This window comes from Haliotis rubra, unplaced genomic scaffold (genome assembly GCF_003918875.1).
Source record: "Haliotis rubra isolate DU_JTF1 unplaced genomic scaffold, ASM391887v1 Scf921, whole genome shotgun sequence".
Lineage (NCBI taxonomy): Eukaryota > Metazoa > Mollusca > Gastropoda > Lepetellida > Haliotidae > Haliotis > Haliotis rubra.
Window position 1 is genome coordinate 226860 of NW_025767659.1, and position 26138 is coordinate 252997.

The following is a 26138-nucleotide window of genomic DNA, read 5'->3' on the forward strand; positions in this document are numbered from 1 at the left end:
CGATCATTACCAGGAGCTGTACTCGCGAGAAAATGTCATCACTGACACAGCCATTGAGAACGCCACTCCTTTGTCCACCATGGAGTAGCCTGACGCCCCACCCACCATCGAGGAGCTCAGGAAGGCCATCTATCTTCTGCGGAAAAGCACCAGGCAGCGATGGAATTCTGCCTGTGAAGGCAGGAAAAAGGGAGTTCCCTCCCCGACCACCTCCACAATCTCCTGCTCCAATGCTGGGAAGAGGGCACAATACCACAGGATATGCGGGACCCGAAGATCGTCGCACTCTACAAGAACAAGGGCGATTGCAGCGATTGTAACAACTATCACAGAATCTCCCTCCTCAGCATCGTGGGGAAAGCTTTTGCCTGAGTCGTCCTCAACCGCCTCCAGCTGCTCGCAGACCAAGTGTACCCTGAGTAGCAATGTGGTTTTCGAGCAAAACGGTCGACGATCGACATGGTGTTCCCCCTCAGGCAGCTAAAGGAGAAATGCCGTGAGCAGAGACGCCCCGTTCCTTGCCTTCATCGATCTGACCATGGCGTTCGACCTCGTAAGTCAAACAGGCCTCTTCACCCTCCTACACAGGATTGGATTTCCCCCCCAAGCTCCTGAAGATGATCACATTGTTCCATGACGACATGGCAGGCACAGTCCAGTATGATGGATCATCCTCGGACCCCTTCCCAATCAAGAGTGGTGTGAACCAAGGGTGTGTCCTGGCCCCAACACTCTGTGATGTGTTCTTCTCCCTACTCTTGCTTTACACCTTCTGCGAGTCCAAAGATGTCATCTTCCTCCACACGAGGAGTGACTGAAACCTCTTCAACCTCACACGCCTCAGAGCAAAGATAAAGGTTTGGAGGGTCCTCATACCAGAGATGATATTTGCAGATTATGCCGCCCTCAGTGCACAGTCTGAGGAGGCCCTCCAGCGACTCATCACCTGCTTCGCGGAGGCATGCACAGAGTTCGGCCTCACCATCAGCCTCAAGAAGACCAACATCATGGGCCAAGAAGTCAGCACCACCCCTGCAATCACCATCGGCGACCACACCCTTGAGGTGGTGGATAATTTCACCTACCTTGGCTCCATCTCCAACAACCTATCCTTAGATGCCGAGCTCAATGTGAAGATAGGCAAAGCAGCAACTGCCATGGCCCGCCTTGCGAAGAGGGTGTGGGACAACAACATGCTGACAGTCAACACAAAGATAAAAGTATACCAAGCTTGTTTGTTCCCTTCTCTACGGCAGTGTTGAGTTGAGTTGAGTTGGGCTTTACGTCACATCGGCATTATTCCAGCCATATAGTGACAAGAACAAGTTTGCATTAGTAAGCATTGTAAGTACATACTCGGAATGAGTTTTATTTCAAAGACATTTATTTATTACATTGTCATTCAAAAGCAGGAAAAGTCATAGCATCAAATTTAAAGGTAGGCGGTTTGTTACATTTCATAGTTACAATTTATGGTTGTTACATTTCACAGTTACAATTTATGATACAGATCAACTTCCCTCAGGTAGTTCAGTATCAGATGGGCGCTCACGCGTGAGAACAGATCTTTTAGGTTTGTTGCATCATAATGTGAGTCCCTTGCAGGCGATAAGTCCACGCATTCAAGCAGAATATGCTTGACGGTGAACACCTCATCGCAAGAGACACACATGGGGGGTCCATCCCCATCCGTTTTCAGCAGATAGTCATGTGTAAATCGACTGTGGCCCATACAACATCGCGGTAAAATTACCTCATGATGTCTTGACTGACAACCCAAGTAGGTATAACCAATTGTTGGCTTCAATTCATGGAGTTTGTTTCTTCCTACTTGAGTGTCCCATCTTTTTTGCAACAGGTCCCGAGTATAGCTTTTGATAGTGGGTTTGAAGTCACTGTACGGGATTAGCAGTGGAGATAGGGGCTTTTCGAGAGCTGCTTTTGCTGCAGCATCGGCCTCAGTGTTACCTGCTATGCCGACGTGACCCGGGCAACCAGCAGAGGATGATGTCATATTGGCTAGTAGAAAGGTCGTTGTACACTCCTAATATGTCCAGGATGATTGGGTGACTTGAAGTCACGTTTAGAAGTGCTTGAAGGCAGGATAATGAATCTGTAAATACGATGAAGTTTTGGGACTGATTTTGCTGTTGAATGTAGGTCAAAGCTGAGAAGATAGCTTTGGCTTCAGCGGTGAAAATGGAACTGTTGTCGGGGATCCTAGAGGAGACAGTCTTGGCTCCAATGACTGTAGCGCTGGCAACTTGGCCATCGTCCTTGGATCCGTCTGTGAAAATGGATCTGTGAGTGTTATACTTCGAACGTAACTGGTTGTATTCCTGTTGGAACACAAAGGGATTTGTTTCAGACTTTTTTGAGTTTGGTGAGGGTAAGATCGACCTGTGGTTTCACCATTTGCCATGGTGGTGAGGACAGAAGTCGGTATGGTGCAATGATGTCGAGATCAATTTTAGCTGCAGTTATGTGTGGTTTGATCCTGATTCCAAGTGGTGGAACCAGGCTTGGCAGTTTAGGAAATAAGTCTTCATAGAGCGGGTTGAAAACACAATTGTATGCTGGATTGGGCTCATTTGAACGTAATTTAGTGATATATACTGCAGTGAGAGTTTAATGCGGCGTTGTTCAAGGGAAGGTTCATTGGCCTCTGCATATAGACTGTCTACCGGAGAGAGGTCCTAAAAGCTCCCAGGCAGAGCCTCAGTCCTTGGTGGTGGATAGAGTCTAATTTTTCTAAATTGCTTTTGCAGGCTCCACCATAGACAATGGAGCCATAATCTAGTTTACTGCGAACTAATGATCTGTACAAGTGAAGGAGGGTGGTCTGATCCTCCCACTCTGTATTTGAAACTACTTTTAGCAAGTCTAGAGCCTTCAAGCACTTTGTTTTCAAATATTTTATGTGTTGTAAGAATGTCAGGTGGCGGTCGAATATGAGTCCAAGGAATTTGGCCTCTTCTACTACCTTGATGGGAGTACCATCTAAAGTTAGGTCTGGATACTTGTGTGGTTTGTATTTACGACAAAAGTGAATACAATTTGTTTTGGATTTTGAAAACTTAAAACCATTTTCATTGGCCCAGTTTTGGATTTTGTTAAGGCAGAGTTGTAGCTGCCTTTCTATTGCGTGCATGTTCTTACCACGACATGAAATATTCAAGTCATCCACGAAAAGGGACCCATCAACGCAACTGTTCAGAACGTTAGTGAGGCTGTTAATTTTGATGCTAAAAAGTGTGACAGACAGGATGCTGCCTTGGGGGACGCCCTGATCTTGGTGGAAATAGTCAGACAGTGTGGAACCCATCCGAACTTGAAATTGTCTGTTATTAAAAAACCGAGATATGAATTGAGGTAATCTACCCCTCAATCCAAACTCATGTAAATCTTTTAGGATACCATGTTTCCATGTTGTATCATATGCTTTTTCTAATTCGAAAAAGATAGATACTGCATGATGTTTGTTGACAATGGAGTTTTTGATGAATGCTTCCAGACGCACCAGATGGTCAATGGTACTTCCGTTTTTTTCGGAAACCACATTGGAGGTCACTGAGGAGGTTATTGGTTTCCAGGTACCAGATTAATCGATTGTTGACCATGCGCTCCATGGTTTTGCAAACGCAGCTAGTTAGTGATATAGGACGGTAGTTTGAGGGATCATTATGGTCGCGACCGGGTTTTGGTATAGGGATGATAATGGCATTGTGCCACGAAGGGGGAAAGTGTCCGGATGTCCAGATGTCATCAAATATATTTAGGAGTGTTTCCAGGCCTTTGTCAGGGAGGTGTTTCAGAAGCTGATAATGGATTTCATCAGCTCCTGCCGCAGTATCGTGAGCTTGTCCTAGGGCAGTACGTAATTCATGGAGGGAAAACGTTTCGTTGTAATCCTCCCCATTATCAGAGTTAAAATTGACTGGTTTCTTTTCCTGTTGGGTTTGATATTTCTGGAACTGAGGGTTATAATTTGATGAGGCGGAGTGGTTTGCCAAAGTTTCGCCGAGTTTGTTTGCAATTTCAGATTTATTTGTTAGAAGGGAGTCACCATCTTTCAGGTGGTGAACTCCTGATTTTGACCCTTTGCCCATGATCTTTTGAATCATGTTCCACACTTTGGACATGGGCGTGCGGGAGTTGATTTTGGACACATATTTCCTCCATGAGCGGCGTTTAGTTTGTTTGAAGGTACGTTTTGCACTGGCATTTGTCATTTTAACAGCATTCAGGTTGTGCACTGTAGGATGTTGTCGGAAATATTTTTCCGTCTTCTTCCTATTTTTCTTAGCTTGTTTGCAATTTGTATCAAACCATGGTTTTTGCGTATATGTATGGGTTTGCAGAGGACTTAGGAATACTTTTGTCTCCGATGGCGTTTAGGACGTCTGAAAATAGTTCCATGGGGTCAGGAACATTCCTGAAGTTGTCCGGCTTAAGTTTTTCTGAACAAAGGGTTTGGAATAAAGGCCAATTGGCCTTAGTAAAATTCCATCTTGTTGATGGTGGTTCATCCGTTGGGTTGATAGGAGTAAGAATAGTTGGGAAGTGGTCGCTTCCACAAAGGTCGTCATGGACCGACCATTCGAACTCATTTAAAAGATTAGAATCTGTAAGTGATAGATCGAGAGCAGAGTATGATCCAGTGGCAGGATGGAGGTAGGTGTTTGATCCATCGTTGAAGATGCAGACATCATTATTGGAGAGAAACTCTTCAAGGATCTTTCCCTTACTATTTGTATCATTACTCCCCCATAGGGGGTTATGGCCGTTGAAGTCGCCCATGATTATGCAGGGCTTCGGGAGTTGATCATATAAGTTCTGAAGATCTGATAGGCGAACGGTTGAGGTGGGAGTGAGATAGAGGGAACATAGTGTAAACCCTATGTTCAGAGTCATGCGGACAGCAACAGTTTGTAGGTTGGTTTTAAGTGGAACAGGGCTATGAAGGATGCCCTGCCTCACCAGGATAGAACTTCAGAAGTGCTTCCTGTAGCCTTTACACCGGGAGGAGAAAAGGAGTGGTAGGAACTGTACCGACGGATGTCAAATTTATCGGTCCTTTTTAGGTAGGTTTCTTGGAGACAAAACGCAGATGGTTTGAAGTCTTGAATCAATAACTGTAATTCATTATAATTATTCTTAAGTCCTCTGCAATTCCATTGGATCATGTTTTGTGGAGTCATGGTGCTTCCACTGGTGACATGTCACTTGAACGTGAGAAAGCGTTTGATGAACGCTTATTGGCGTCAGGTGGAGTTGGAGTTACCTCCATATCCAGAGGGCCAAAGGAGTTATGGATCTCGATGGGGACCTCTGAAGGAGAGGTGGCCTTTGGTTTTGTGTTTGGCAGTTCAAGTTGTTTTAGTCTCTCTAGCCTCTTTCTTTCCCTTTTTCTGCGCGCAGTTTCTGTCTCTGGTTTTGGCATTTGTTCTCGATTCAGAAGTTTTGACTTTTGGCGTTTGAGATGGAGTGGCTGAGATAGGCTGAGTTGTGTTGAGTTCAGTTGGCTGAGAAGACGTGACCCATGTCAGGTCGGTCTGACATGAGATGGTTGCAGTAGTGATGGTAGGACGGGAGACAGCAGCAGAGTAGGTGATGGTTGAAGGGGCTGCAGTTAGACTTGCAACCCTCTTCTTTGCTTCGTGAAAGGAGATATTTTCTTTGTATTTAATCTTCAGTATCTCAGATTCACGTTTCCATACTGGGCAGAACTTGGAAGAGGCCATATGGTTACCACCACAGTTTGTGCACTTCACTTCCTTAGTACAGTCGTTGCCCCCATGCTTGTCACCACAGCGGTAGCAGACAGCACAGGAACGACAGGACTTGGATCCATGTCCAAACTTTTGGCAGTTGTAGCACGGGAGTGGATTGGGGACATACACCTCCACACCAATGCTACAATAACCAGCTCTAATCGAGTCAGGAATGTTTGCTCGCGCGAACGTGAAGAGATAGGTGCTCGTTGGTTGAACAGCACCATCCTTTTTGAAGTTAAATCGTTTGACCGCTGTGACGGATTGCTGAGAGAGTTCCTTGACAATTTGTTCTTCAGTCATGTCAGACAGGCATCGAGCTCTGTCCCGTACAATGCCTCTACACGAATTAAGGGTTTTGTGTGCTGAGACAGCGACCTTGATATTTACAAATTCTTGTATTTTGAGAAGATTTAAAGATTGGTGTTTCCGGGTACATTCTATCAGGAGAGAGCCAGATCGGAGCTTTGTGACATTGGCAACCTCTCCGCTGATACCAGCGATACCTTTGGAGATTGCAATAGGGTTCAATTGCAAAGGTTGCTTGTCACAAGCCTCAATAATCAGGAAGTGTGGCCAGTAGTCAGGTCGGGGGGGCGTACTCTCGTCAGACGAGGAATTGTCGGTATCCATGTGTCGTCGTTTTGAACCGGGGTATTGGTAAGCCATGTCGTGGGTAATGTGGTTCGGCATCCCCTCTCCCCACCCACCCAGGAGTGTCAACAAGGACGATCTTATATTGCAGCGGATCTCCAAGCTGCAAAGACCAGGGATAAGGGGATGGTATACTCCAGCGAATTTGACATGAAATGCTGTAGCTGCCTACCAGATTAAAGGTCAGGATGGTTCTGTCCATGACAATCAATTGGAGACGTACAGAAATCGGAGGTCAGCATCATCAGATTGGCCCATGAGCCACCGCCTTCTGTGCATGGGTCTGCGAGGCTAAATTGTTTCGTAGAGTATTTGTTAACATTTTGAACATGGTCAAAAGTGTTATGTAATACCACGTTTTGTATAGACATTCCATGCACAGGGCAAGGCGTGACCAGCCGATTGGTAGAATCGGGCCTATTCTACCACCCGTCTAGGCAAAGTTAGGGTCGAAGTGGTGTGTTGGATTAGTGAACACTGTTGCCGGTTCCGTCATCCTCAACCACCAGACTCCCTTCCTCTGTCGACACAGGGATGCAACCCACGGCAAACGGGTTGCCCAATTTGGTCGCCTCTTACGACCAGCAATGGGGTGCTGTGGACCTATTCGACCCCGGGTCCACACGGGGGCGAAGAGCCATTGGCGTTACCCAGCACCCACCACGAGAAGGTTGCTCTTCAAGGGGTGCCTTTACGGCAGTGAAGCCTGGACTTACGCCAAGAGCAAAGGCTGTGTGGCCTGAGGCGACTCCTGGGCATCAGCTGGCAGGACCGTGCCACAAACGCGTGCCACATGTTCGCCATTCTCACCGAGACACCTGCGCTGGTTTAGCCACGTGTGCAGGATGGACGACGGTCGCATTCCAAAGGACATTCTTTACGATGAGCTCGCCACTGGGTGGATGCCCCACACTGTGCTACAAGAACGTCTGCCAGCATGACTTGAAGGTTTGCAGCATCAAGACCAGAAGGCCAGCGTCCGACCGCACAAGCTGGCGATCCACCGTCAAGGCTGGCATCCAGCTAGCTGAGGACAGGAGGGAGGCCCAGTGGGAGGAGAAGAGGTCCCACAGGCAACAGAGGCTCCAGTCCTTAGCCGCCACTCCCACCAAAGACTACACATGCAGGGTTCGATTTTGGGAAAGGAAACCTATTTGCCCTTGGAGCAACCTCACATGAATACCTTGATGCCTCCGACAGAAACAGGTTGCATCTCCTGCTCAATATATAATTATCTATTACTTGTGGTTTTGATATTGGCATATTTGCTGATTTACAACTCCATTACAACAAAAAAAATCGGGGTTTGGTATGACCATTTTATATTACTTCATAAAAATTTCATGACAATGACAATAATGATTACTCTCTTTTAATCACTGTCAGTGTAATCATTGCTCCAAGCCAGTTCCTCATCAATCTGTTTCCCAGGTGAAGTCTGTGTTTTTTAAGATAAAAACATGAACAAACACAGTGTGCAAGTAGGTATAAATATGAGGTTACATTTTGCAGTTTAAGGTTGCATGCGCCTGTCCAAATTCTAAATCGAGCCTTGGGTCACTTGACCAATAATTTGTTTTTGTTGAAATGGACACATGTCAAACAATGTGAAAAACTAGGCAGAATTGAAACTTTGTAAGCTCTGCTTTTTGAGGCTACAGAAATATTTCAGTTTTGCTCCTACTTAGAGAACAAGATATGTGCTGTGTAGCTGTGTTAATGTCTAAAATAAATAACGTTTTTGAGTGAAATGAATTCACACTGACAAGGACTATTTTTCGATCCCGCCAGTCCAATTCTCAAGAAATCAAATTTGTATCTGTGTCACCTGAGCCGGTACGAAAAGGCGTACATCAGACCGTATTTCCCGAGGGAGAAGCATACAATGCATTTATCAATGATCAATGTACAAAATATCATTATATTTCATTTTGAAGATCGATAAGCTCTCTACTATATGACTATATGACATGTAAACAAAATGGCATCTGCTTCTCAACTGGATTTTTAACATCAGTGCAACATCTTCTGACAAGCTTAAAACTGCAAATGATTCAATGAACAAAATAGTTTATAAAAAGCAGTGAAATTCGGTAAAATAAATGTGTACATTGTGCCCCTTCGAAAAGATCATGAATTCTTCATGAAGTGTCTTCATGAATACTTCATGAACATTAAATGAGACATTTACTTCATGAAGGAACTTCATGAAGAGTTCATGAAGACTTCATGAAGTTCCTTCATGAACATGAAGTAAATGTCTCATTTAATGTTCATGAATTCTTCATGAACACTTCCTGAAGAGTTCATGAAGAGTGAGTGAGTGAGTGAGTTTAGTTTTACGCCGCACTCAACAATATTCCAGCTATATGGCGGTGGTCTGTAAATAATCGAGTCTGGACCAGACAATCCAGTGATCAACAGCATGAGCATCGATCTGCGCAATTGGGAACCGATGACATGTGTCAACCAAGTCAGCGAAACTGACCACCCGATCCCGTTAGTCGCCTCTTACGACAAGATAGTCGCCTTTTTATGGCAAGCACATGGGTTGCTGAAGACCTATTCTACCCCGGATCTTCACGGGTCAGGTCATGAAGAGTTAACTCATGAAGACCTCCTGAATAGTTCATGAAGACCTCCTGAAGAGTTCATGAAGACTTCTGGAAGAGTTCACGAAGATTTCCTGAAGAGTTCACGAAGACTTCTTGAAGACCTGAAGAGTTAACAAAGATTTCATGAAGACTTCATGAAGACCTCCTGAAGAGTTCACGAATGCAACTTTTTTCTGCAACACAAGACACAGAATTTCACATCTAAACCCAATGCTCTCTAAAGATAAAAAGACAGGGTATAATTTAGTAGAATAATATTTAATTCTTATTGAAGTCAAGTTTATTTCTGATGTGGGGTGGTCTTAGGCCCACATCACTGTTCTATACATGATGGAGGACTTTGCATTTTTATCACGTTATGAGATCATGTTCATTAACTTCTCAAGACATCCAAGATATTTTTATGGATTTAACTTCTTTGTAATTTCTCTCACAACGTTTCGAGACCGTTCCAAGTCCCTTCATCAGGTGATCTGACTGTGTTAGGACTATGACGTCATAACTGACTTATGATGTCACAATGCAAGTGACATCACAGTACACTAGGGAGAGTACAGTATAGGTAAGTTTGAAGAGTTATTTACATAATGATGAAAATTCATGCTAAATAATAGAGTTGAAAGTTGAATTGTCAATACACAACAACTGCTAATTACACAAAAGTTACTTGAAAGCAGGCTTTCCAAAAAGAATAGTAGACTCGTTATTTTTTGGGGGGAAATGCCACTGAAAGACATTCTCAAGACATGATTACATCTTATAACATACATGTATTGTATGTAAAAACATTGTATATTGTAGTTACAAGTTTATATTAATGTATTTTGTCGTAAGATTTAATGGTTATGATTCACTCCAGAGATATGCTCGAATTGTCACGCGATCACCAGGCGATTACGTCATCAAAACATGTGCTGTTGATTCAGAGATTGTTAATACATTAAATCTGCTAAAATATACATGAATATTAAAAAAGTACTTACGCAGGCATGTTCCTGGAGGTTGCAATTGGTACACTATATCCATTTAATTTAATGTCACATCTTATTTGGATGTTAGATCGCATTCTTCTTGCATTCGGTGGCTTCTGCTACATGCATTACCGGAAGTATGACGGCATCTCATATAGCATACTCTCCTTCAAAAGCAGTTACAGAGACAACAGACTCAACATAAGTTCTAGTGTTTTGGGGCTTATTAGAGTTTTATATTTGAATTACAGTGCTGCATTCTAGGCTCTGCCTTTGCGCACAGTAGTTATTCTTGTGAAATTGGAAATTTGGAAGTTATAGGAATAATAGATCTACAGAACTCTGAACTGTTATAACGAACAAGCCGGTAAATTAGCAAAAGTTTAATTCACTCTTGCAGTTGCCTACCCTTGAATTGTTATTGCCACCTATAAAATAAATAACAACAGTGAGTAAAGATTCATTGACTTTATTTATTTGTTAGAATTTTCTTTTAATCCATTTTTACATAACTTTCAAAATTGACGGTTGGGATGGGACATAAAATATATCCTGACGACCACGTTCCCCACCCCCAACCTGTTACATGTTTCATTGTTTCTGCACATCAATATTGCAAATTTGTGACATATGGGATGGGCAAATTATTCAGGTATATATTTGGTTCTAATTTCTTCTTAGGCACTACAAATACAAATAAAAAGATACTCAGCCTCGATATGTCTTTTACAAATTAAACACATTCTGTATGGTTTATCCATTATCAGTATTCAATATATAACAAGCTCGGATACAAAATATGCTATACATCCATAAGTTGCCATAAAATACTTGTGACACTAAAAGTGTTTGAAATATTTCAAAACCAATTTCAGCGCATACTGGTAATGATATCCCAGGTGCATTTAATATTACTGTATGCCTTCTTCAGCTCAAGCAGAATACAAAATTTATTTTTTTATGTTCGCGGTTACCTTCTGTTGAACTAAACGACAGCCGTGTCCTTTTTAACCTCCAGAGATGGCAGGATCACCTGGAAGCATAGAAGATAAGACATATGGTAAGAAACTTTAAGCATTTCAATGCTAACAAAATTATAAAGGGTGGTAGTACTGGCATTAACTAGTTCATATTCAAAGAATGGACAAGGATAATTTTATGGCTAACAACTTCTTTAATACTTACATGCAACGTTTCGACATAGATACTTATGATGTCTTTCAGTGGCATTTAGAAGTTGTACATTGATGTCCAAGATACTTTTATGGATTAGATACTTATGTTGCCAATTGTTTGTGTGTGCGAAAATTGAGAAAGTAGACCTCAATATCTATGTGTCGACTTCCATGTAGAATCAGAATAGAACGACTATAGATCTAAGAGTGAATGTGACAAATATCAATAAATGTATACATTTCCAACCATGTTCGTGAATTCAATAAGAATTGAGCCTTTCATAAATACAGAATGTTTTCGTGATGCGATTATATGTGGTGGGGAAGCAGACAGTTTTTTCACAGTCTGCCCAGCTTGTTTCGATTTCAATGTGATATATTTATCAGGAATTCAGGGGTAGAAATAACTTTAAAATTGATTGTGTACTCTGATACAGTGGCACATGTAAAGTAACTTGCCCTGATAATTTTTCCACTATACCGACCGTTTTCTTGCTGATGGTTTAAATAAACAACATAATTAACATTGGAAAGTCAAATGGCCAGGACACCGGTACAGTGATATACAAATTTGCTTGCCCAACAGAAAAAAACCCAGTGGACATGGACGTAAGGCAAGGGGTTAATTGATAATTCCAACCTTGGGAGTTGTTTTTAATATGTCTTCATAACATACTACATGTCTTAACAAAACCTTCATCAATGCTTGCATATTCCAACATATTATTAAACATGGGTCTAAATAATATATGCATCCACCCTAAAACTAATATTTTTATCACCTACCTGCAAAAGAAGAAAACAATGGCTCCCTTGGCAAGCTAAAAAAAAGCCTTGACCTCCTGTATTATGACCTACCTGGAGGTATTTACAAATCTTGCATGTACACCAATCTTTGTTATTCTTGAAAACAGTATAGTATTATCGATTGGAATTTATTCAAATATATATTCAAAGTTTGATTGTCAAATGATAAATTTTCTGATCATTTGATCCATTGGTGCATCACTACAAATTATACCTTTCGAACACAAATAAATACCTTTGGTTCCTGTCGAGTCCAAGTCTGTTTTTGACTGTTTATGTTTAACCCCTGAAGGCACATAGGTTGACGCAGGATCTGGTAGATAAAACAATTCAATGAGATGATGTTTAAATTCATGCATGTAAATCGAACGGAACAAGTGGCTCCTGTGATGATACTTTCGTCACACAGAGTCATAGTAATTAATTTTGTCATAGAGCTATAGCGTATTTTACTAATCATTGGGAACTTCAATGTTAATAAATACAACACAAAGCACATCACATTCCTGATATTGAAAACGTTCTGGTCCTTTTCTGCAAAACACCTTTCTCTACTGCCACAAAGATCGACAAAAAATCCCAATTTCTGAAGAACAGAATTTGCTGAAATCAAAGAATTTATTTTACACGAAGGATGCACAAAGAATTTCTTCCCGGATAATGAAGTTATATCTTTGGTATTGTCACATCAATTTTAAAACAACAAATACAAGCAATCACAAAAGTATCATCACAGGAATACAGAACTTGGAGGTTTAAACCACACTCAGCAATATTGCAGCTATATGGCGGCTGTCTGTTAACCATGTCAGCGAGTGTGACCACCCGATCCCGTAGGTCGCCCCTTACGACAAGCATGGGTTACTGAAGGCCAGTTCTAACCCGAATCTTCTCGGGTCTCAAGACTGAATTATACAAGCTGAAGATGTGATTTTATCAAAATATTGACAAATGTGACAGGCTCACACAATTTTTCAACATAGAAGCAAACATTTTTAACTTAAACTTCGATCATTTACCTTTGATTCCCACAACGACGGCGCGGTAGTTTGACACAGAACATATCCAAAGAAGCAAATACGACTCAATACAGTTTTTAAAAAGCTCCATAAGATTTATTGTATCATTTATAAAGTTTTTAATACATACTTTTAAAAGAATCACGATCGACGAGATCATCCGGTACCAGCCATCGTTCCAAAATGGCGGATGCACCCGACTCACGGGAAGTAGATTTACCGATTCCATCATGAAAAGAAGGGAAATACCGTCCAAATACACGATGTCAAATTTGAATGTCTCATCTGTGGTCGGAAACTGGCTTCAAAACAAAACATTTTAGTCATTTTCACACTTTACATGGACTAAGACAGTAGTTGTTTACATCAGTGTTCGATCGTTTTTGCGAAAATTCAGAATTGACGCGAGTCTCAACTGCACGTACAATTAATATTCAGACTGAGTCCAGAGACATGGTAAAGAAATAAACATCGTGATATTGTCCACACATTGTTGTTTGGCATATTAAACATTTTAAAAGGCCCCATAGACATATTGGTGTAGATAACGCGAAAGATCCATTAAAAATTAAAGTTTTCCAACTTTAGATTTTTGAATGTTTGGCCTAATTTTAAGAACCTTACAGCACCACAAAAATATGTCATAATACCCTTTTACGTAACTGTTGTGATTTCGTGCCAAAGTACGTTCTCGAACCAGTGCCCTTTTTAGCAATTATTAAAATATATTATATTTCGGTTTAAACGTAACTTGTATACAGAAAGCCAACTTGGCTGTGTCCAATTTCTTCAAATTGCTTAAAAGTTTGTCTCCTCTAACTCTTGTCTTTGATGCTGAAAAATCCATCTGTGAAACTGTGTTATCATAGCCTCATTCATTTTTTGAACCAGTAGTGAATACAAACACCCACTCTCCAGCTCTCGATCTTGTCAGATTCCCTCAAACTGACCACAGCTACATGAAGCATGTAAGCAAAATTGTACAAGTCAGATTCAGATAATTTAAACATTCTTAAATATGTTGAAAATATTTTTATGCTTCACCCTTACAAAACCACTGATATAACATGAATAAAAGTATTGTATCTTGTAATATTTTGTCTGTATTTTCTTTTCAATGTAGTTTACTCTGGAAATTTACAGTGAATAAGATGAGTCTTAGTTCATGAACAAAAACTTCATGAAGTAAAATATAACTTCATGAAGTGTAAAATAACTTCATGAAGTTGATGAAGTGTGTCTTCATGAAGAATTAACTTCATGAAGTTGATGAAGTCTTCATGAAGTGTGTCTTCCTAAAGAATTAACTTCATGAAGTTGATGAAGTCTTCATGAAGTGTGTCTTCATGAAGAAGGTTCATGAAGATTTTGGTTGAAGTTGATGAACACTTCATGAACTCTTCGTGAACTCATGAACTGAGTTTCGCAGGGGTGAACACAAAGACAGATAATCGAACAGTTTTCGAACTCTGTGCTCTGTTTGTGTCATATTATGATGTCATACAACTGTTAGTGATACAGCTTCTTGGCAGAGAGTTTGGTGGTTACCGTGGCAGCGGGTAATATTTTTTTCCAGTTGTCACCCTCCTGGCAGAGGTGACACGGAAACTTGTTAAAGCGTCATTGACCAATGACATTAAAGTATTGGAAATTTTAACCATAATTTGGCTATTTCTATACTTATCCTATCTCACGGTATGCACCTCTCTTCTTCTACGACCATGTGTGGAAACGTGCTAGAGGCTAAGTTTAATCAAAGTTTTCTGGCCTCTGACCACCTGACCTTTGCCCCCACTCCAATAGCAGTACCTGTCAATCATCTCAATAAGCGTGCAGGTTGCTCAGATGATCACGAGATACCCTGTGCCTCTCGTCTTGGAGCTTCCAGTAATCTCTGATGTGGGGCAGGTTGGGTGGGTATTCATCATGTGATATAGGATAAGTATATAAATATACAATTTAAAGTTAAAATTTAGAAATTTTAAACTTATCCTATCCCACGGTTGGAAGGCGGGCGCAGACTACCCTGTGTCAACTCTATAACCGTGAGGTCGTATAACGCAAGGAGGCCAGGAGAAAGCACCAACTCCCGATATGCTAACTGCAAATATGTGATGGGTTGCTTCTATGTGATTATGCAGCACAAAAAACTCTAGGGAGTGGGCGGTCCCGAATTAATGTGGTTTTCAGCCGCAACTTTTGACAAGCAAAAGGATGCAGTCTGGCAAGTAGACCATGCCTCCCCGCGATTTATCAAATGGCCTCAGTGAATTAAAGTTGAAGACCTTAATCTGCCCCTGCTTCGAAACCATCCCCCACAGACACATGCTGGAAGGCGGTGAAAGGGTGAACGGCCTGGTTGCTGAACTCATTGAATATTCACTACCATCCCCCTGGCTTACCAAAGGTGAGAAAGGACTTAGGAGCGAAATGCTTTGAAAACCACGTAGGTAATTGGAACTCTTCATCACCACATCAACACTTCACTGACGTAATTGCTCAGAGAGTAGAGGTCAATGGGCAGAGTGTCAACCACCTGTGCATGTAGCACAAGACTGGCCTCTCAATCTCTCAATTCATGGGTATGACAGTGCAGACATGCCCTTGTTCCCTAGGTGAGGTGGTCTTTGCCCAAACGAAAAAAAGTACCAAGATATGGATAACATCGATATCTTTTATTTTATATGTACATAGAGCAAGACTGACGTGAGGAAGGATTGCTTCTCATCTGCGAGTACAGGTTGACGACAGCTGCTGAGCCAGGACGAGAGGACCGAACTGCTGCAGACCTTCCATGTCTGTAACTGAGAGATCCTGAAGATAGTGTGAGGCGAAGACGGTGTCCGATCTCCAAAAACATCCCTCCATGACGGCTTGAAGGGATCATTTTCTATGGAGCGCCATGGTAGAAGCTAAGGCCCCGGGTCAAATGAGGGTTCGCCGCCATGGGTAAGCCCTCAAGATGGTGGATGGCATCCAAAACGCCAGAGTGATGCGAGAGACTTCAGAAGAGGAGGCAGCAGACAGCAGTATAAAGAGTCTTTTACGCAAACTACATCCATCCTATGAAGCAGCCAAGTATATCCATAGTGCCGAACAGGGCAGAGTAAAAGATCTTCTGTGTCGTCAGGACCCAAGAGAGTGGACAGCAGCGGGATTGTGAAAATGTGGTCTGGCTGTCCTGGTAATTGGTTTTGGGCAACAAAATCCAACCGCAAACCAAGAAATACTCGAGCATGTCTGGACCTCTCAAAACGCACCTGAGAGACATCCTGGGTGTGTAACTCAGAGATGCGAGCAGCAGTAGCTAAAGTCATGAGAAAGAAGGTCTTAAAGGTGACATGTTCAAAGTCTTTCTCCTCCAAGGGCTTGTAGTCCGCTGACATAAGATGGTTAAGCACCACGGAAAGGCCCCAAGCTGGTGGTCAGAATATAAGATCTGAGGACAGACTGGAGCTCAGGAACGGTAGACACCTTCACTCCTGAAGCCGGTGCAATAACAGTGTTAAGGGCGGCCAGGTACATAGATAATGTAGAAACTTTCAGCTTTCTTGTAGTTCGAAGATGTTGTAGGTATTCCGCAACCATCTGCAGTGAAGCAGTAGTAGGAGATGCTATACCCTTCGTTCTGCAATATGCCTAAAAATTCTTCCACTTGTCATCATAGAGTGACCTGGTGGAGGTTCGGTGCGCTATGGTGATAGCTATAGCGACTCGCTAGGAATATCCCTTAGCAGTTAGCGACTTATGTACATGCACCAGGCGTGAAGATGGAGTGTGAGCAGAGACCAATGCAGCTGATCTGAGTGAGATCAGTAGATCAGCAGAATCGGGAAGTGATACCGGACTTGGATCGACCAATTCTACGAACCAACTTCTGGCCGGCCAATAAGGAGCGACGAAAAGCAGAGTCATCCTCTGTGTCGTGCGTATTTCAGTAGTATGCATGGAAGCAGGGCAACTGGCGGAAACACGTACACATTTAGGTCGTCTCAAGGAATGGCTAGAGCATCGTGTCCCCAGGCCAACGTATCCGGAATCGGAGATACAAACAGAGGCAGACCCAGTAGACCCCATCCGATTGATGTGCCACGCGACTGCCGCATTGTCCGACCCAACCATTAGTTTGGTTGACTGTAGGTGCTACCAATGAGTGATTGCTAGAATCACCGCCCTGAGCTCCAATATGTTGATGTGACAGGCGTGGCCTTCGAGAGACCACAGCCCTGCCACTTGCTGATTGAGAAGGTGAGCCCCCACCCGTGTAGAGATGCATCCACGTACAGGTGGTGAGTTGGGACGAACGGCCATAAACAAACTCCACCGCAGACGTTCGATTCTGCGACAGAACGATGTGCGGAGCCAGAAACAACTGAAGAGGTCGAAGTTGGAGTTCACCCGAGGGTCAAGGCCTGGGCCGATGTCAGTAGACCCAGGAGTTCCTGCCAATGACGAAGAGTCCTGGGTTGAGATATAGTGCAAGGGGAACTAACCGCTGGATCTTGATAAAGCGGTCCTTCGGGAACAGTCTGTTGAGCTCTGTGTCGAACACCGCCCCGATGAACTGCAAGCGGTTTGTGGGGACTAGTTCCGATTTCTGAATGTTCACGAGCCAACCTAACTGGCGAAGTAGCTGCAGTGTGAATTTCATATGATGAAGCAGGAGGGCATGATCGGTCTGTGCCTGGATACAATCGTCTATGTATGCTTCGACGATTATTCCCTTGCGATGCAGAAAGCTGGTGATGGGGTTCATCACCCGTGTAAATAGCCATGGAGCAGAAGAAATTCCAAACTGGTGTACACGCCACTGATAATGGGTGCCCTTGAAAATGAACCGGAGAAACTTGCGATGGTACGGGAAGATCGGGATGTGAAGGTAAGCTGATCAGGTCCTACTGATCAGGTAGTCCCCTGGTTTGATGATAGTCTTAAAGAGCACCACCGACACTATTCAGAAATAAGGAGGTGATTGTAGGAACATGTTGTTGACTGACTGACCTTCTTGTTGACTGACCCCTTCTTGTTGAAGACCTTCATGTTGAAAATGAGTCTCAACTTGTCGGAGTCTTTCTTCAGAAACAAAAAAAATTGGTGAGTAGGATGCTGGGGTGGCGGGAGCTGGACCCAGGAATTCGATCGCAAGTTTGTGAACTAGAGTCTCTACGGTAGACTGTAGGACAGCCATCTGATAAGCGGGATACGTCCTGTGGTGGGTTGCTGATTACAGGTAGTTAAAATCCTTTGGACAGAGTGGAAAGAACGTAAGGGTCGTCCAATTGTGGGCATAAATTCCAAGTCTTCCATCTACTGGGGAATCCTTGACAGGCATGACTGGAGGCATGACTGGAGGCGGAAGTCACTGTTTGTCAGCTCATGTTGCTGACGGCTGCTCAGATCGGGAGCTGGTTGAGACCTTTATACCTTTACAAGAATTCATACGACTGAACTTCATGGAGCACAACTGGGTAACGACTATATAACAATAATCCCTATCGAAGATAAGCAATCGGAAGACTATTGCTATGGATATTTATCAATATATACTATCTTCACAGCTCTCATGAGCAGTTTGTTTACATGTCTATTTCTAGACCCATGTGGGTCCGCGATCATGTGACTATTGTTGACATTCGCTACCTCACGGATAGTGACAATGCATTTGGTGTCACCTTCTAATGAAACAACATCTATTACACATAAATATCTCTATCAGTTTTAAGACTTTTTCTGAATGCTGTATTTATATATGACTACCATTTGTGGATGTCAATGACATGCTTTATAGCCGCATGACTAATACGGCCACTGATCACGTGCTTTGTACCGAATCATGTGACTATTGTTGACATTCGCTACACTGATAGTGACAATGCATTTGATGTCTCCGTTTAATGAAACAGCATGTATTACATATACATATCGCTATCAATATTAAGATTTTTTTTCTGATTGTGGTATCTATATATGATTACCACTTGAGGATGTGAATGATATATGCTTTTTAACTGCATGTGTAATACGGTCACTGATCACGTGATTAGCACTGAATTGCCGAGGGACAAGCAAGTATGTCACCAGCTCACGACTGCCTGTCTGCAGTATGGTCTCCAAACCCCAATACGTGAGTTTGAAGCATATAAATATATGCATAGAAGAACAAAACATTCCTGCTGACAATAATTCTTGTACATTGAAAGATTTATTAATGTCAAATACCTTCGATGCTGTTATCGAACTGACCAGAACCGGAGTTACCTCCCTTATTTGACCTAGTTTTAAGACACCTCTTGTACACAGCTCTCTTGTATACATACATTTCTCTATAGAATTTATACCAGATGTTATGAAGATAGTGACACAGCGGTAATTTCCTCAATACTTGTTTACTAGAGGATGGATTTGACTTATGGTAACGCCTTTTTTCAGCTTTTATGTTTTCAGATTTCTTTTATTATCTTGTTTTCTACAAAAAAATGATAAACATTCATATCAGTAGGCATTTGAGTTATAATACCAGTACACACATTATGAAGCAATATGGGTTATAAGATAAGAATAGCTTCAGCCAACTGTAGAGGCCTGGCAGAAAAGACAAAACGTAAAGAAATATTGAACTTTTGGCGTAAAAGAAAGTTTTCAATTATATGTTTGCAAGATATTCATATTTCTAAGGAAGATGAAACTACTATGAGAAATGAATGGGGTCTTCAAAGCATTATAGCACCATATAAATCAAACGCAAGAGTGGAAACTATATGTAACAAGTACAAAACAAGTGTGTAACAAGTACAAATTATACAAATGTTAAAATGTTCTGGAAAAGCAATCTATTTTAATATGTCTTGTCTTATGTTCCTGTTTGTAATCAATTAATAACACCTTAAACAATAATACAATTGCCAGTGAAAAGGTTTACATTTTCACAAGTCCATGATTTATTTATAGTCACCACTGGGTCATGGGTCAAAAGTAGTTCCTATGCAAATTAGCCAAGTCTTAATGAGGTCAGGTCTGCTGTCTTGTCCTTGGTTTTTATTGGCTGAAGATGTGCAGCATCTTGATTGGATGTTGAATTTAGTTGCATTTGGAAAGTGTGAAGTTTGTTCACTTGCTGTCTTTCTCCCAACCTGGCAAGGTGGTTTGAAAGTCATGGGTGGTGGACTGTGACTTGGGTGAATTACAGGTTAGTTACATTTGGTTTTATATAAAAGGAATAAACTATAAAAATATGTTTAATTGTTGAAAGGTTAATTCAGTATTTATTGTAACTGAATTTATGCATTTGGTGGAGGTATATTTTGACCTATGGTTAGAAATTGTTGATGTCAATAATTTCACTTACAATTGATTCAGATTAATGTTTGAGTCCAAACAGTTTGTACGTTTACTTTACTGGTGAGAATTAGCATTTCCATGCTAATTAAAACATACATATTTTAGGTTCTTGGTGTTTTGTTGGTGCCTCACAACATGTGGCCAGTTTGAAGCAAGTTGTCCCATAGATGGTAAGACACGTTGAAGTTTCACTGTTTTGAAGATGCCCAAAGTGTTCCATAAATCATAAGGTTCTTAATATGAAACTGAACCATTAATTTTGTGATGTCAATGTGTTTTGAGTTATTTTTATATGTTCAGTGGTAGAGCTGTGATTGTTAATTATCTGAACAATGTGCAATGAAAAGAATGAATGTGATAAAATAGGTATTGTGATGGAATGTTATAAATTCATATACATTGTTTCAGACTTGTATTATTATATACAAACTACAGTAATAAAAAGGAACTTGCAGCCTCAACGGAGTTGTGTCGTTGTAAAAGTGCCATCCCCGTTACATATATAATAGCAGATGTAACTATAGAAGGAATAAGAATCACATTGACTAATATATATGGCCCTAATCAAGATCAACCTGATTTTTATAATGCAATATTTCATAAAATTGATGAATTTGAAAATGAATCTCTCATAATATTCGGAGACTGGAACTTAGTTCTTAATCCTTCCATAGACTTAGAAAGTTATAAAAATATCAATAATCCAAAAGCAAGAAAAGTAGTGTTAGTTAATATAGAAAAGTATGATTTGACAGACATTTGGAGGGAGAGAAATTATGATGTAAAGAAATACACATGGTGGAAAAGAAACCCTAAACAACAGTCCAGACTTGATTTCTTTTTAGTTTCTCAAGATTTAGCAAACATGACAACTGACTGCTCAATACTTCCAGGATATAAATCTGATCATTCAGCAATTACCATTTCTTTTTCTAATCAACTTAATAGGAACGGGGTGGAGGATACTGGAAACTAAATACATCATTACTTTACAACCAAGAATATGTAAACACAGTCAAGGATATGCTTTTTGAAACAAAATTAGAATACTGTAACTGCACTGAGGAGGAACTAGGTGATATTGAAGATTCTAAACTACAACTTAATATAAGCAACACTTTGTTCTTAAAAACATTTTTAATGAAAGTAAGGGGGAAAACAATATCATTCTCTTCCTACTTAAAAAAATTCAAAACTGAAAAAAGCAAAAATTTAGAAGGAAAAATTTTGGCAATGGAAGAAGAAATCAGAGAAAATTTCCAAACCATATGTGAAACTAAACTTTCTGAACTATCCAAATGTAAATTAGAGTTTGAAAAATTAAAAGAAGATGAAATAAGAGGTATACAGATAAGAAATAGAATTCAGAGGTACGAGGAAGGAGAAAAACCAACCAACTATTTCTGTCATCTCGAAAATAGAAATTATACCAGTAAGCTTATGAATAGTGTTATCAATGACAAAGGGGAAGTAATATCAGATGGTAAGGCTATATTAAATGAACAAAGACAATTTTATGAAAATCTATACTCATCAGGTGGTAAAATAACAGATAAATATATTAATATATTTGATGATATTATTACACCCAAACTGCAGTGTACAGGCTGAAACTCTTGAGGGTGATATTACTTGAGGGTGATGAAATAACACGAGCCGTTAAATCAATGAAAAATAACAAAAGCCCAGGAGTAGATGATTTCCCAATAGAATTTTTTAATTTTTTCTGGAAAGATCTTCATATTTGGGTTTGTAGATATATATCAGAAGCATTCAGGCAAAATATGTTAAGTCCAACAATAAACAGAGGCGTCATCACATGTATTCCAAAAGCTAACAGAAATAGACAGTTGTTGAAAAACTGGCGCCCAATTTCCCTACTGAATTCTTTGTATAAAATACTCAGCACATGTATAGCCAATAGAATTAAAACAACATTGAATACACTTATTCATGAAACTCAGACAGGTTTTATACCTGGAAGGTGTATTAGCGAGAACATTAGATTATTATACGACATTATGTTTGAAGCAAAAGTACAAGATAAAAAGGGACTCTTGTTTATAATTTTAACAATTGGAAAGTTTGGCTTTGGACCCAATATGGAAAAATGGATCAAAATATTAATCAATAATGCTACATCATGTGTTATACAGAATGGTCAGTTATCACAATTTTTTGACAATGAAAGGGGCTGTAGACAAGGGGACCCAGTCTCTCCCTATATATTCATCTTAGTGGCTGAAATTTTAGGAATAATTATCTGTAACAACACTGCAATAAAAGGAATTACATTGAATAACACTGAACATAAAATTGGACAGTATGCAGATGATACTGAATTATTTCTCGATTGGCGTGAAGAAAGTTTAAGGGCAGCAACTGACACTCTCAATAATTTCTACAAAATGTCTGGTTTAAGAATAAATATAGATAAAACGAATGCAGTGTGGATAGGTTCAATGGCAGGTAATAGCATGAATTTATGCCAGGATCTTAAGCTTGATTGGCATAATGGGGATTTTGATATTCTAGGAATAAGACTTAATCCTAATTTAAATAACCTTTGGGTAATTAATACAAGAAAAAGACTAGAAATTATTAATAGAACTCTAGGGAATTGGAGGAAAAGAAAGTTGACATTAAAAGGGAAAATAACTGTTATTAAAACTTTAGCACTTTCATCATTGGTGCATATATTAACCTCACCCCCAAATCCTCCAAAGGAATTCATTGACAAATTAAACAATATATTTTATAAATTCATCTGGAATGATAAGCGGGATAAGATAAAGCGACCAACACTTATTAGAAAATATGAAGAGGGGGGACTCAGAATGGTTAATGTACAGGTATTCATAAACTCTTTAAAACTGTCAGTTTTATATAAATATCTTCAAAATAATAGCAGTTCTAACCCTAGTATCTTTCCATTTCAAGATATATTTCTGCTTGGAGCCAATATTGAAAATTATGTCAGTATTATGAATCCCTATTGGAAAGATGTATTGGCTGCATGGGGAATATTCTATAAAACACATAAAACTGATTTTACAGATATTGATCAAATCTTATCCCAACCCCTTTGGTTCAATCACCAATTTCAAAATAGTAATTTCATTATAAGACATTGGCATCTCAAAGGTATTCACTCTATAAAAGACTTGTGTAATGATCAAGGTATTTTGCCATTCAGTGAACTTAAGAAAACTTACAAAATAGTAGTAGGGGGAATGGGGGTACGAAATCACTTTCAACAAAAGCCTCTGCAAAGCCTTATTTCACAAATAAGGCTTTGGTCGGACCCTTGATCCAGCTACCATTACCCCTACTGCTTTCCCGATCTTATAAAAAGTTGAGACGCCAGCGGGATACGAACCCCACATGTACACCTCACAACCGCACTACTGAACTGACTGAGCTACCGGGGACTTAGCTGAAGTATGTCGGATTAACGGGTTTATCCTGGGATTGCATCATCGCTCCACGTGCCTCTATGTCACGTTGACATCGATGAAAGTTTAATGTGAATCGCCTATGATCTCTTTGGTGTTCGTAATAAAGGCTTGCCGGGCTTTTTGTATCCCCTGTGCTATGTACTTTTTTTTCTCGTCCCCACTGATAGCAGACTTACGAGACTTGGATCGAATCTCTTGTTTCATTTTGTTATATTTTGTGAGTTCAGAGAGGATTGAACGAAACACCTCCTCTGAGATCTTACTGTCAGTGAGTGCCGTGGAAATACGCTCACTTATCGTGTTCAGCTTTGCTTCGGCCAGAACCCTGATCTCGTCGTGTTTCAACGCCTTACGATGCAGTCTGCGTGATGCAAACTTAAGCACCAACCCTAACACCCCTGTCACCCCAGCTGTTATTTCAATACCTAGCACTATAGGTGCAGCCACGATGGTAGCTAACAACCCAACACCTGCCGCCCCTAGTCCCATGCTGGTTGCCATAAGGGCAGTATCAGTCCCGTCCACGGCATTGAAAGCTCTATGGTACTTCTTATATAGTGCTTTCCGCGTGTCGCAGTCTTGTTCTAGTTGGCGTTTTACATCGCATAACTGTCTCAAGCGGAACCCGTCTACGGTTTCCAGTGTCTTCGCGACTTCTTCTACTACTGGGTACAGCCCCATTCTGTGTGCCTATAATATATCTGATGAAATATTTTTTAATTGGGTATTAGTTAATAGTTGATCAACGTACTTGAGGCTTATAAGGCCTATGTTCTCTGGTAGGCGAATAGCGGAAAGTTCAATAGGTAAATTTTGGGATATATGAAATATATGGGAGCTTTTGAAGAAGGGCAGCAACCCCTCACCGGGGCCCGAGTCCCGTCGTATGACGATACTACAATGGCAGTCTCTAGGGATATCACCAGATGATCTTATTTCCACCCCAGATATAAATTCCCATGTGGCCTCACGGGCGTTGTTTAAAAAGAGTTTTATGATTAATGTGGAGCCTGGAGGCATAAACCTAGAAAATGGTGGTAGGCCAGGGTATATCTTAAATGATAACTGTGCATTCCCGGTTGTATCTAACATGTAACCCGGGTGATTTGGGGTTTGGGAAATTCTCATATTTTGAGGGCCGTCGGATTTAAACACCCCGAGCAAGATACTGCTGTTCTTAATTTCATCGATATCCCTAGTGATATATCCATCATTACGAAAAGAAACGTAAGGTGTGGTGAGGGTTATGTTGAGCAACCATTTGGGTTCTGTAAAGTGGTCGTGCAGACGGTACCGCATGTACACACCACCTCTTAAGTGTAGGACGTACGAGATGTCGTCCCCACCAGGCTGATCGAATCCCTCCGTGTCTCCTAGACCCCCGAGTGTGGGTTTGGGTAGATGATCGGCCATTGACGCCCGCCTATACACGTTGTCTTTCAAGTGTAGGATGTATGAGCCACCTTCCTCACCAGGCTGATCAAATCCCTCCGTGTCCCCTAGGTCGTTAAGTGTAGCGTTGGGACGATGACTGGTCATTGCTATAATACTATTACAAGATAATTTCCAACTGGTCTTCTGATAATAGTTCAGGGGTGCACTTCACCCCCATGAAGTGTATGTTGTCGGGTAGGAAGATCTTGGTTAGTGATATCGTGTCTTCCACGGTCACGGTGACTCCCTGCAGACTGGTTTTGGAGTCGACACCCACCCGCACGTAAACGGTGCAAACGTGATACTGGTGCCGTTTCGCCCACCCGAGTTTGATCCCCTTCACGATTTCAACATCATCCTGCGATGGTTCCCCTAGGTAGACTTTGATGATCAGAGTGGCGTTATCCGGTAGGCTCGTCAGGATGTTGACCATGCCTTCAAATTCAGACACCAACTGCAATGTCACGTCTTGCACTCCCGGTCTACTCGATAGCATGTGGGCTGCCATACTGGCGACTGGGCTGATGACTACGGTATGCCTCTGAGTCGGGACGTAACCCATGAGCAGGGTTCCGTTGTTCACGACTTTGTTTAGGTGGTTGTCTTTGTTATCCGTGAACACATAGGGGGAGCAGAGCCTAATATTGAGAAACCAGTCGCCTTTATCGGGTAACAACACCCACTTGTCATCTTCGCGGAAGACGGCGTATATGGCTTGTTTCGGGCGACGGTAGTGCTCTCAACATCGTCTAAGTCGAACAGTTTACCCCCGAACGATGGGTATATTATCCATTTATCATCACCGGTGCGGACTAGGGTGTACCGAGTGTTGACGACAGCTCTTGAGGTATTTACTATATCATTTAGGTTGCTAGTACCACTGATGGAGGGGA

General features: G+C 41.3%; 1 long non-coding RNA gene across 1 annotated transcript; it reads left to right on the forward strand.

Annotated features, from left to right (window-relative positions):
- The first annotated feature begins 1225 nt into the window (after positions 1-1225).
- On the forward strand, positions 1226-19761 carry LOC124264395. Its single transcript, XR_006895126.1, has 3 exons — positions 1226-1237; positions 16336-16342; positions 19536-19761. It is a non-coding gene; the product is annotated as an uncharacterized LOC124264395 (long non-coding RNA).
- The last annotated feature ends 6377 nt before the right edge of the window (positions 19762-26138 follow it).